Genomic DNA, 12,338 nt, shown 5'->3' with positions numbered 1-12,338 from the left:
CCTACTAAAGGACTAAGATACAAAAGACCAAATCAGACCCGAGTCAAAAAGCACAAGAGCAAGCAATGAATTAACTAAGAAGGTACCTATCATGAATACAAACATAAGCATACAGGAAATAACTTGATAGAATAATAAGTGAATACACACCAGTAACGATGTCAGGCACCACACTGGCCTCCTATGTTGTGAGCTGAAATGCACGACCCCTGTGCTTCGGGGCTTCGGATGTCCCCTGACGTCCGTATATGATCCAAAAAGTGGTCGCAGTCGGTGCCTGAAGTAGCCTAGCAGTAACCAACGGATAGTTGGTCTTCACATGACCAACTTGCTTGTAGTGAAAATATATCCTGGTGCTCGGCGGCGGAAACTGTTGACGACAATCCCTCACATAATGTCCCTCCTTGACACATTTGTGCCACCCAATTACTGATCGGCATGCTCCCTCATGCACCTTCCCGCACTTGCCACAAGTGCGACCCCTCTGACCTCCGGATCATGAATCGACGGGCTTGAACCGATTTGCTACTGGCCGATTCTGAATTGGAGTGCACCTTTTCTCTCTCGTCTAGGTTTTAATCTCAATCTCCCTCCTTCGAGCGACTGAATGTAGCTCAGAGAGGGAACTATACCTCTGATTCAACACAAACTCACAGATATCCATCTTGAGCATGCTCAAGTAGCGCGACATCTGAACCTTCTCGAAAGAGCATAATCTGGGTAGAAAACAACTCTCTCACTAAATATCTTGGTGATCTCCATTGCCCACTATATCGTCTGCTTGACCGACAGGTATTCCTAAGCCAGTCTCTCTCTCTCTCTCTCTCTCTCTCTCTCTCTCCCTTCTCTTTCTCTCTCTCCAATAGTGGTACATACTCGGTCCATAACATCTCCATGAACTGCTCCCAAGTTACTGCGGCCTTTTCCGTAGAAGAATAAGCACTGATATTGGCATATTTAGTTATCAAATTCATGCATTATCTTATTACTTTTCTTTGTTTTTACCTCAAATATTGGACAAAAGATGCTTAATTAGTTTGAAAATTCATTTTCAGTAACAAAGAGAAGCTCGGGAAGAAAAAGGAAGCGGAATTGGCGATTGGAAGCTTGGATCTTGGATTTTGAAGAAAGAAGGATGTTGTTGGACAGCTTGACCCCTCGTCAGTGTTTTGGCCATATTTCATGACTCGTAACTCCGATTGACGAGATTCAAAATGTTCTGAAAACTAGACAAAATTTTGGACGACTTTCATGTTTTGAGAAAATGTTGATTCCAAACAAAAATGGACGAGTTGGTCCATCAACTCGACGAGTTGAGATGAAAATTCCCCACAAATTCGTGACTTGCCGTACACGCGATTTAAGTGAGAAACTCGACGAGTTTTTCCATAAAACTCGATGAGTTGCTTTGTTTTTCAGAATATATATATATATATATATATATATATATATATATATATATATATATATATATATATATATATATATATAGAACGTTATCATTCGAAACCCTAACTGATGCTGGAGGCTTTGAGCGACTTTTGGAGGTCAGAGAGGTTCTTAGAAGCTATGGTTTTCGATTTTCAACTAGAAGTTCAAGTTTGAAGAGATCAAAGGCATTAATGTATCATTTTTCTCTTAATCTTTGTTTTGAATCATGTTGATAACATTAGATTTTGAGTTTATGATTGTTTTTGCGGAAGTTATGGGCTAAAATCCATACTTCTGTTTAGATGTAGATGATCTTATGTATTTAGTTTGATTTAGTGGCTTGGATTAATTTGATTTGGTTATTTATCTTGTTAATATTGTTAAAAGATCCTTATGTGTTAATAATAATTATTTTTTGTTAATAATCAAGTTTATTGAGTTGTATGAATATCTTCTAAATTTCTTGAATCATATAGTTTTGTGAAAACAAGATTGTATGCCTAGTATTAGTGAACATGAACCTAGGGTTAACTAGAAAATAAATAAGTTAATGTGTGATGAACAACCACATATGAGTTGATTGAATTAACAAATTTAATTAACTAAAATTACAAGTCTTACTTGATTCGAACTGAACACAAGGAAACTTGTTAGTTTAATCAATTGGCCACTGTTTGAATTAACTTGTTTGCTAAAGGATTTGTAATAGTGAACATGAACCTAATCACATTAGAAATCGGTAATCATTGATATATTAATCCATATCACTTACCACGAAATCAACCATAGGAATAAGTGAATCGAATCTAAACGGAAGTCTCTTTTATTTTATTGAATCTAGTTGTCTTTTGTTTCTCCTTAGTTGTTAATTGTCTTTTGTTTAAGTGTTTAGGAAGTTACTTAAGTTTCTAGTCTTGTAAAACTAGATAAAACACTCATTTTAATTAATTGCTTTATTTAGATAATGTTAGTATTAATTTTAACTGTTTACCGTTCCCTATGTTCGATACCCTACTTGCTTAAATTAAACTGCTATCGATAGGTACACTGCCTGCGTGTGTTTGTTTTATTTGAGTTTTTTAGGATTACAACAAGTACATTCCACACGTATCAAGTTTTTGGCGCCGTTGCCGGGGAACAGTTCTAAATAGTTAATTTTATTTGCTAGTGTTATCGATCCTTTGTGTGAGATTTATCTCATATAAAGTTACACATTTTCTGTTTTCAGTATTATTATCATTTTATTATGTATTTTCCAAATCTTGATGGTTTTGATGCTTTTCTTGAAGAAGTAGTATAGGAATTTGAGCTAGAAGATGAGGAGTATGACTCACATGAAGATTTGAAGAAATTGGGAAGATGGTTAGATAACATCTTTCCTAACAAACAAGAGCAATATGAGTCACAAGAGCTAAAGTTACAAGATGAAGAATTTAATCCAGAAAGAGATTTGGAGGAGCTGTAAAGATTGCTGGCAGAGGGGTCAGACGAAGAACAAGAACAAGCTGAGTTGCAGGAACCAAGTCGTGGTTTGACCATTACTACGACGTGCCCCCTGTTCTTCCGGTTTGTGTTTCAAAGCATGGGGTGACGATTTCAACTTTGGAGATAGTTCTGAGGCACGATCCATTTCTGATTAGTATCCAACCGGTTCCAACCTTTGTCAAGATTCTTGGGTTACCTGAATTCAAGCTCGTTTGGCTATTTTTTGAAGCAAAGAGCCAAATTTTACAAATTGGTCCAAAGAAAATATTCATTGCAACAGATGGAATACCATCAAGTTTATTAGGAGTTTATTAAGTTGAGTGTCCAGCTCAAGACTCGCATACAAAGAAGCGCTTGCGGGAGGCAACCCGTCGTTCGAGTTTGATTTTCTTTTTCTTTTTTCTTTCTTTTAGTAAATAGGGGTAATGTAGGATTTAAATTTAATGTTTGTTTTCCTTTTTATTATTTGGTTTTGTTTTTGATCTTTGCAGAAGTTTTGGGCGAGAATTGATCCAATTAATTAAAGTGTGAGGGAAAATAAAGTTAGGGGTCGAGTCTAGATGAGAAGATTAGAAGATTTGAGTAAAACTATGAGTCTGATGCTTAAAATGGTTGAAAAGGAGTCTTGTTACTGAAGAAAATACAGAGATGTATTACCCAAATACCCTCCTTGAACACAAAATCAGAACTGGAGCAGAAAGAAAAAAATTTGCACGATCAGAGCAGAAAATTCGTTGAGTTCATTCTTATAACTCGACGAGTCCCAGAAAAAAATTTGCGATTTCTGCCCATATGACGATCCAACTCGACGAGTCCTCACTTGCAACTCGGCGAGTTGCTTAGTCTTTTATTTTTGAGTCTTCGATTTGATTCCAATCAAGGCGGGCACTATATACATTTATGAAGACCATTTCTAGGCAATTCCAAGAATCTTTTTCCTGCATATTTGGAGTTGTACCTGTAACACTCTAAAATTTCAAACAATTTTTTTTTTCATTTTTAATACCACGCAAAACACGGTTTAATAATTCATACTCAAATCATAATTGTCTCAAAACACAATCATAAAAATTGTTTGACTCATATCCCAGAATCCTCAAAACATAAATCAATAAGCTGGTGTGTACAATCATGTCGACGCCTTCCCGCGATCCTCATATGTACCAGAGACACATTTCACACAACACTGTAAGCACAAAGCTTAGTGAGTTCCCAAAATACCACACAAAAATAATTAGCCTATCATAGCTATATCTCAATAAGGACCCTCCAGTCATGTGTCTCAGTGAGGACCCTCCGGTCTCACAGCTGGGATTGGACCCTCCAGTCCTGTATCTCAGTAAGGACCCTCCGGTCTCACAACTCGGTTTGGACCCTCTGGTCCTATCTCTATAAATGCACAGGACAATATACACCATAAATCACAAAGATAGAATGTATAATATCACATATCTCAGTATAAGCACATAAGACCCTCCGGTCAATAACACAGATAAGACCCTTCGGTCGCACAGTAATTACCACTCAGGTAAGTATAGTGAGAAGACTCACCTCGTAGGTAAAGCAAGTATGTCTCGTACTCAACAGTCGATCTAGACTCCCCTACATATATCATAATCATCTCTAATTAACATTTTATAACAACTCTAAAGGTTTTAAGCTAACCCCCTTTACTAATTCTCGAAAAGGGTAAAAGATCATTTTAACCCTCCATGGCCTCCAAAGTCCACAACTTGACCAAACCCTAAAAGTCAACGGAAGTCAACACTTAAGTCAACAGTCCATGTTGACCCAACTCGTCGAGTGCATCTATATGACTCGTCGAGTTCCGCCTGTTCTCAGAAATCGGGAAAATCCAACTCAACACGCCGGGTTTGCACCGCATCCAGTATAATGGGTAAAACCCTAACCAACTCGTCGAGTTGGCTAACCAACTCATCGAGTTTCTTCAGCCTTCTCTTTCATTCAAACGTTATAAAGCGATATTAAAGCCCCAAAATCTAGATGTAGCCTTCTAAGGCTGAAATACCACGTAAAGCTGCAAGCTTTACGTCCATGCATGGCATCTAGGGCTAAGTGTGCCAAAACAAAGCTCCGAAAAAGGGTTTAAGGCATGGAAGTTGGCCAAAGCTTGATAAAGATTGAGTCTTTAGGCCTTAAAGGCCTAATAATGTCCAAGTCTGAAGTCTTAGCTTCAAGGCATGCTTAAAACCACTAATGACTCAAGAAGTAGCTATATATGGCCATAAACTCTCTAATGGAGAGATCTAACAAACAAGTGATCAAGGTAAAAGTTTTTTTACCTCCAAATGAATTCTACTACTGGGTGGATGTCGGATCTATAGGCTCCTTCTCATTCCAAGCCTTTTACTCCTCAAGTTCCTTCAAAGAATGCACCAAAACACACACTCTTAGCCTCTCTCCCCCCCTCTCTCACAGTGGAAGATAGCTCGATTAGGGTTTATCTCAGGGTGATAAGTTGATAAGGGAGGCGGGGTAAAGGACTTAAGGTCCTTTAAATAGGGTGAAAACCCTGAAAATTAGGGTTTTCACGCTCAACTCCTACTTGTCGAGTTGGGTCCACCAACTCGTCGAGTTGACTCTAAAATCGACGCGGATATCTCAATCTCTACTCGACGAGTTGGTGCCTCCAACTCGTCGAGTTGCCCTGACAAAATGCATACAATAAACATTTAAATTTATACCTGGGATTCTGGATGTTATAGTACCATACAACACTTTTAACACCCAAGGCATGGATGAGCTGTTACCATGCCAAAGTCACCTGAAGATGGAGCTTAAAAAGAAGAATATCAACCTCGCAACTTCTATCCCAGGGGAGTTTGTTCCAATTCTCTCTTTACTTTTATGTTTTTTAATTGTTTTAACATGCAATGGGGACATTTCATGAATTAAGTGTGGGGTAGGGGGTTGGTTACATTAGTGACATTAGAATCTTAGGTTTAATTTTTTTTTTAAAAATTGCAAGGGTTAATTTAGAAAATTTTGGTAATAGCAATTAGGATTCCATGCTAGTATTGTGTTTGATGATTCCTTGAGGACCTAAATGTTTAGTTGAGCCAATATACGTTGTATTGCATTGGTGGCCCCCTTTATTCAATTGAAATCATGGAACAAAAACACAACCTTGGTTAGTTTGAGGGACACAACATGTTTAGCATCGTGTACTTCAAATGTATCCAGGAAAGCTTAAGTAGTCATTGCACATATGACTAATGCCTTTAATCAATAAATGATGAAGTTAAATCCCCTTTCTTAAGCATATGTTTTTCTAGGTTTTTAGTTTGAGTGAAAAAAAATGCGGTTGAAAAAAAAAGAGAAAAAAAAGAGCGCTGAAATGTTTGAAAGAATCTACAAAGCTATGAAGACAAAGAAGAAAAACATTGAAGAAAAACTGCAAATTATTGAAGATTCAAGCCAAAAAGTTATCAAGTTATCACATCTTTTATTTTATTGTAAATTTTCTTTTCTGGGTTAGTTTTGTTAGGTTTTAAGCACTATAACACTCCTACGGTGCACATACAATCCTTGATGCTTTGGATCTATGTTTTCTCTAATTATACATGCATTTTCAATTTTCCAAAGCATACATCCTAACTAGCATAGAATAGAGGATATACAATATAAAACTCATAGTTAGATGAATACCTCTTGATGTAATTGTAGTTCTTAGCCTTAGAAAGCTTTAGCACCTCAAGTGTGATGCCTCTAATGTGTCACAAACACCAAATGTAAGAGGAGACTTGAGAGAATAGGCTAGTTAGCACAAAATCGATTATCACTCTCTTAGAATGAATGGGGCAACCGATTTTGGCTCTAGGGGGTTGCTTTTATAGTGTTACAAAGGCTAGGGTTTCATCCATGCAAACCCTAATGCAACATGACCCTTCATATTACTTAGGCTCCATGGATTAAACCTCCATGGACTATCCAAGGATTATCATATTGGTTTAGCCCATCCTAATTAACCATGGATCTTTGGCCCACACTATAAGAATCATCGATTTACTTAATCAGTCCCCGTATATTTAATTAGTCTCTTTTGATCACTAAATTAATTCCAAATTAATTATTGATCAATACTAATTAAATATTATGATTTCTCAATTAATATATTATACTTATAATATATTAATAAAATAAAAATAACCTTATTCTCAAAAGTCCATCCTATCAAATTGCACTTAGATGTATGAGGGTGAAAAACTTCTAGATCTAAGGTTTGTCCAAGCTTCTAAGTTGTTCTCTTTTCTTTTTTCTTCCTCTATGAACACCAAAACACAACAATGGCTCAAGAATGCTTCAAAAACGAATTAGGGTTTGCAAAGGTCGGAGTTAAGGATGGAGGATGATGAAAGAAGGAAGGATTGGGACTTAAGGAAGTTTAAATAGGGTCCAAACCCTAAATATTAGGGTTTAGGATTTCAGCACGTACTCCCAACATACGCAATGTACGCCCAGCGTACACAAGCTTCTTCAAAAAATTTATGAAAATGCCACTAAGGGCCAAAATGCAATAAATTCTCATTTCAAGGGTTAAAAATGAAATACCTCAATATGAAGATGTTACAAAGATGCTAAATGCTAATGAAAACTACCCTAAAATATGCATAAATTGTCATTTATCAGTATTGTTACAAAGTACTCATTATGTGACTCATAAAAAAATTATTCAACTATCATCAATTAGCACTATTGAACTAATAGCAACAACTAATTCTTCTCATAGTGTACTATCAAAATCAAATATACTATCAACTATAGCAAAACTCCATGTCTAAACAACTACTATCAAATAACTCAGCTATACAAAATTTCTATATCTGTAAAAAATGATTGCTAGTAATTTCAGCTATATTAGTTTACTACACCATATTGCATTGATACACTAAACTTCTCACCTATATTTGCTTATTACTCAATAAGCTAAGATCTACCATTAATCTCAATCGTATCAGTTTAATACATCGTAAAATTACCTATAGACTTAACTTCATGCTTTTTACAAGTTCACATCATTTAGTTACATACAAACCAACTACATTACATAAATTAGATGTTCATATGTCTTAATGAACTAAGACATAAGCTCAATCTCATTCAAATGCCATTTCATCAACTTGCATATCATAACTAGATATTTAAGTCATTCATACATGACTTAATCTCAATGGGTGAATTTCCACATCAAAACTAGTTATACTTCACGTATAACTTATTCATATGACTTTATTCATCCAATTATCAACTCAGTTTCTAGGCTCTAACAATTCACATAATTAGGGTTCATCATCTTCATCTCCAATTTCACCACATCAAGGAATCCAAGATTTTACTTAGGAATTCAAAGCAAGCAAACAAATATTTAACACTCCAGTTGTTTTATTCCATCAATAATTCCATCAACTACGAACATATAAATTTTTAAGGTTCGTAAACCCCTCCTCAATTCCATCCATAAAGAAAGAATTATCAAAAGATAGAAGAGCTTACCCGTAATCCAAATATATGAGGATCAATTCTTGAAATTTCCCTTAATTTCTCTTGATTTTCTCCAAGTTTTGAGCTCAAGAGTTTATTCCTTTGTTCTCCCATGGTATCTAGAGTGTAATATAAGATAATGAAGGTTAAAGCCAACTTCTTTATTTTTATGCATTGATTCACTATGTCGGACTTGATGCTTCGTGTTTTATCATACACACGTGTCATGTTTTCTTTAGCTAGTGTTGCGTAATTTAACTTTTATGTGTCGTGTTCTCACGACTATCCTATCTTAGCAATATACTTTTTTCTCAACTTCATATGGTCATAAATTCTTCATAACAGACTCTGTTTTAGTCGGCTTTTCCGCACACGTGCTCTGGATTTTCATAGTTACATTCCAAAACTAGAATATTATCATTTTAACTCTATTAATTTCCACTTCCATAATCTCAAAAACCAGATACCAACTAATAGTTAAATGAATATAAATTCAACAAATATTCTCAAAACTACACAAGTTTTCAATGTGGTATTTTACCAACATATCTAAATATTATTATAAAATAACCATTTTAATACAATAAATACACTCCCACTTTACATTTATAAATGCATAAAATGTGGTGTTACATATTACATTTTTGATACCCAAAATCGAACCCAAATTAATGATGTGAAAGTCAAGGGCTTATGCCTGTCTTCCTACATCATTAAAATAAGGATATGTTAATGATTAGAATCGTTTACAATGATAAAGTTGGAAAAGATGAAACTCATGAATATGGTTACGACACCATCGAAGAAGGTGGAAAGAATATGAAATTGTTTTTCTATTTCCTAGAACATGCATCATTGAGAAAATGGAAATCAAGGATGTATGGCAATTCGATATAAAGGAGGTAAAAAGGAAGCAACCATGTGTCGCACGGAGAGGGAACATAGGAAATATAGTAAAATGATGTTGCAAGGAGAGGGGACGAAGTTAGTAAGAGGTAGTTGAGGAAGAGGAGTTGGGAAAGCAAGAAGTGGCAGGAGATAAATGGATTTGGTAATTGTTAGTATATATAATGGTGTTAATATTATTACGAGTACTTTATTTTAACAACAATGTTAGTATAACTACTAGCTTTATCGATTGAGTATTTTAAACTCAAAATTTCGTTAGAAAAATACTTAATGATTCGTGTAAAACCGAACCCAAATTATGTAACATCTAGAACATGAGAAACCAAAACGAACAATACATGGAAAATTTAAGTCGTGTGTTAATAACATGTTGTTCAAGACACATGTAAAACATGTTTTCATTAAAACAAATTAATAACATGTTGTTCAAGACACATGTAAAACACGTTTTCATTAAAACAAATTTCACCCATGCTATTTGGACGTCTATCTCCCATGATATAACGATCAAAATAGTAATTCGACGTTGTCAAACGCCATTAAACCTAAACTTTACCTCAGTATACAAACTTGAAGTTTCGCAATAGTAGTATGGAGAAAATTGATGGAAAAACTAAGTTTTTGGCAGAGGATCCTCTTTTGCGTGTGTTTGGTGGCTATATCAGTACAACAAAACTATAACATCCATAAAAATCATGCCTATTTAAAACATTCAAAAGCCAATAATTATTACAAATTGTTTTCAAAATAGTTTCATATTAGAGTATCCTAGAAATTAAATCATAAAAACATAAGGAGGTGTACGATCACGCCTTTGCCTTCTAGCAATCATCTGATGTACCTGAAAGAAAATCAACAAATATAAGCCCGAAGCTTAGCGAGTTCCCCCAAAATACCAACGCTATACAAACCATAAAAATATCACACAAACAACATGCATAATGAGCCATCAGCCTGACTGGTCCACCTCGTAGGGCCATCAGCCTATCTGGACCGCTCTCCGAGCCATCGACACGTCTAGACCACCTTGTGGGCCTACAGCCTATCCGAACTTCTCGTCGGGCCTTCGGCCTGACTAGTACACCCTTACTGGGTCTGCAGTCTATCTGGGCCGCCCTGGGTATGTTGACATATATCACAAAGGAGGACCGCCTCAACCCAACCCCCAATCAAACAATAATCTGCACATAAATATCATATGCTAGCAAGCATGTACAGATAGTCATACAGATCTAACAGATCACTAATCATAGCATCATCCTATATACTAGGATACCGATCTAATAGATCACTAACTTAGTATCATCCTATAACCAGGATACCGATCTAACAGATCACTAACATAACATCATCCTATAACCAGGATACCGATCTAACAGATCACTAACATAGCATAATCCTATAACCAGGATATAAACCATAAAGGGTCGACCTTGGTGCCTTAGACCCTGTTGATATAGTGATAAGAACTCGCCTCACAATGTCGATCGGAACTGAAGTATCAAACTCCCAAAACACAGCTCCAAACACCAACACCTAGATCCACCAATGATCCACATCCATAAATTCCCAAATTACTAAAATACCCCTAAAAGTCAAACTGGTCAACCCTTGGTGAAAGTCAAAGTTAACGGTCAAGGTCAACAGTCCATGTTGACCCAACTCGTCGAGTGTAGCTTACTGACTCGTCGAGTTCCTTTAGAACTCAAGAAATTGTGAAAACCTCAGTCGACTTACCTAGTTTCCAGACAACTCGTCGAGTCTATGCAGTGTCCAGAATGTCGGGAAAACTCTAACCAACTCGTCGAGTTCATGCAGAATCCAGAAAACGGGAAACCCTCATCCAACTCGTCGAGTTGACTATGCAACTCGTCGAGTTCCTTAGACTATGCAACTCGTCGAGTTCCTTCAGTCCATTTCTCATTCAGATGCTTTTAAGCGAAACCAAAGCTCCAAACTGTAGATCTAGGCTCCTAGGGTGTAGTTATCACGTAAAGTTGCTAAATTTATGTGCATGAAAGGCTTCAAGAAGCTAAAACACTCAAAACTAGCCTTATAAGAAATTTTTCGTCATGGAAAAGGGCTAGGCCTAGGGGAGTCTAAATCTGAAACCATGTTCTCATGACAAGCTCAAACCCGAGCATGACCCCGTTTTTGCACCAAAATGCCCATATACTTACATAAAAAGAGATCTAGGAAATGGAAAGCCAAGGTAAGGACTTTTTAGCTTTTACTGGATGCCAACACGATGTAGATACTGGATCTACAAGCTTCTTCTCGTTCCAAGCCTCTAAATCATTAAGCCTCTTCAAGGAATCCACCAAATACAAACTTTAGTCTCACACACACTTTAAAATAGGGTTAGATCTATTAGGGTTTTCTTCTGGACGTCAAAAGTGGCAAGGTTGGTTGGGGGGAAAGGACTTAAGGTCCTTTAAATAGGGTGCAAACCCTAAAAATTAGGGTTTTCATGCACAACCTCTCCACGTAATTCAAGCACTCATCAACCTGAATATCATCTACTGACACCACTGCCTCCTCATCTAGTATGCACTTCCGTAACTGAAAAACATGGAATGTGAAATGAATCTGACTGAGCTCCTTTGGAAGATCCAGTCTATATGTCACCTTGCCAACCGTAGCAATGATCCCGAATGGCCCGATGTATCGGGGACCCAATTTCCCCCTCTTCCTTAAGTGAACCACACCCTTCCAGGGTGAGACCTTCAGGACTACCATGTCACCAAACCGAAATCCTAACTCAGATCGTCGCCGGTCGGCGTAACTCTTCTGCCGACTCTGAGCAGTCGGTAGCCTCTGTTTGATCTGCTGAATCATCTCGGTAGTCTGCAGAATTACCTTAGTCTATCCTATCACCTTGTGACCAACCTCGCCCCAATAGACTAGGGTACGACATCTTCGTCCATACAATAGTTCATAAAGTGGAGCACATATGTTGGAGTGATAGATTTTGTTTTAGGAGAACTCTGCAAGGAGTAGGTGGGAGTCCC

The sequence above is a fragment of the Lactuca virosa genome, chromosome 8, assembly GCF_052849685.1.
Source record: "Lactuca virosa cultivar CGN04683 chromosome 8, Lactuca_virosa_CGN04683_v6, whole genome shotgun sequence".
Classification (NCBI taxonomy): Eukaryota; Viridiplantae; Streptophyta; class Magnoliopsida; order Asterales; family Asteraceae; genus Lactuca; species Lactuca virosa.
The sequence above is the reverse complement of the archived record's forward strand: the minus strand, read 5'-3'. Positions refer to the sequence as shown.